The sequence below is a fragment of the Ciona intestinalis genome, unplaced genomic scaffold (assembly GCF_000224145.3).
Source record: "Ciona intestinalis unplaced genomic scaffold, KH HT001172.1, whole genome shotgun sequence".
NCBI classification, from domain to species: Eukaryota; Metazoa; Chordata; class Ascidiacea; order Phlebobranchia; family Cionidae; genus Ciona; species Ciona intestinalis.
The window spans coordinates 2,860-4,640 of record NW_004191493.1 but is presented as its reverse complement, the minus strand read 5'-3'; positions in this window follow the sequence as shown (position 1 = coordinate 4,640).

Sequence of the window (1,781 nt, the reverse complement as noted above, 5' to 3'; positions counted from 1 at the left end):
AATATCTGAACTTTACTACTGTATCGAAAAATTAATAAAGATTGTTATATTTTGTCAGTCTCTTACTCTTTTTTTTTAAATAAACTGCTTTTGGCTTATAGCTATAACGAATAACCAACAAACCCGGTAGAAGCTCATGTGGTCATGTTAGTTTAAGAGCTTGTTCAATACGTCAAAGTGTACTTTGCGTCGACAGTATATGTTTTAAAGGCGTATTCAATGTACAGTTAATATGTTACTGATTATTTGAATTGGAGTTTGTAACAAGTTTTTGTGTTAAGTCCAAGCCACGTTAAAGACAAAACAAATACCTATCGGAAATGATAAGAGATATCTACACCCAACGTTGTTCAGCAGCACAGTTCAGCGTATAGATATTTCTTTGTTTGTTCTTTTAATCGTCGTTCACACTTTCGCGTAGCTCGCCTTAGTGTAAAAAAGACAAATAAAGAAATATCTACACTAAGAGTTGTTCATCGTATATGTCAGCGTAGATATTTCTTTGTTTGTTCTTTTAAGCGGCGTTTACACTACAGCGTAGCTTGCCTCGGTGTAAAATGGACAAATAAAGAAATGCATACACTCTATATACACCCAGCGCTTTTAACGGCAAGCAGGTCAGCACTGGTATTTCTTTGTTTGTTTCTTGTTTTTATGTTATTGGCAAAAACAAAGATTACCTACTTAACAATACATGGTTGAAGTTTATGGAGTACACACTGTTAAATAAGATGGTATACGTTAACACAATGTATCTCACATTTCTTGATGATATTTAAAACACTTAACAATGTTCTCTTGGAGTCATGAGGCTACGCCGCTACGGTATACAATTTTGTAAATATTCTTAGTTTACTACCAAATAGAACCGGATACTAGAAAGAGAAAAGATCTTATCTGACCCCAACCTACTATAAACTTAACTTAAATTATCTAATAATGCAGAAATTAAACTAGACAGTATATTGCCGCAGTCATACGCCAACCAAGCACTCCATACTTCCTACACTGAACACAGTTTTGTTGTGATACTACTTGTGTAATATTACTTAGTATATTAAAGGCATTCGTTTTCCTAATAGCACTGTTCAACGCTGCCGTGTGAAGCTTAAACGTAATATGTTTGTGACTTACAATGAATGCAACTATTAATCCTTATATGGCAGGACAACGACAGTCGTTATAACACGTGTGATATGTTTTATATACCTCGTACCAGCTGATGAATTACCAAGTGTTCAATTGAAATGGGGATAATTTAAATGCGCGTTTAAACACAGCGATTAAGAGTCCTAACTTTATATACCGGGTTAATTCTGTATAATGTATGTAGAATGGCTTGTTCGCTAATTGTAAGGTTATTTTGTTTTTCTGTAAATGAGGATTTTTTTACCATTATAATATGTTGCAACAGTCACACTTTTTAACACTCTTTTTTTTACTCTTACACTCTTTTTTTTACTCTATTAATCCATAACATGTTTTAACGACTGTCGGTTTGCTGTTGATTCTGTTCTCTTCGTTTTTTTTTCAAGAATATTTTCTATCGTTTTCTAAGAGTTAAAAAAACGTGTATTAAGTTTTTGTTTGGATTCTCAAAAAATTGTAGCTCAATGGCGAGATCAAGAAATCGTTTTTGTTTCGTCCGGCGCCGTGGTATAGTGGTTAGGGCGCCTGCCTGTAACCCAGAGGTTATGGGTTCAAGGCTCGAAGCTGCTACCATTGTGGGCGTATGTGTCCTTGGGCAGGACACTTAACGGCAATTGCTCCAACCCAGTGGT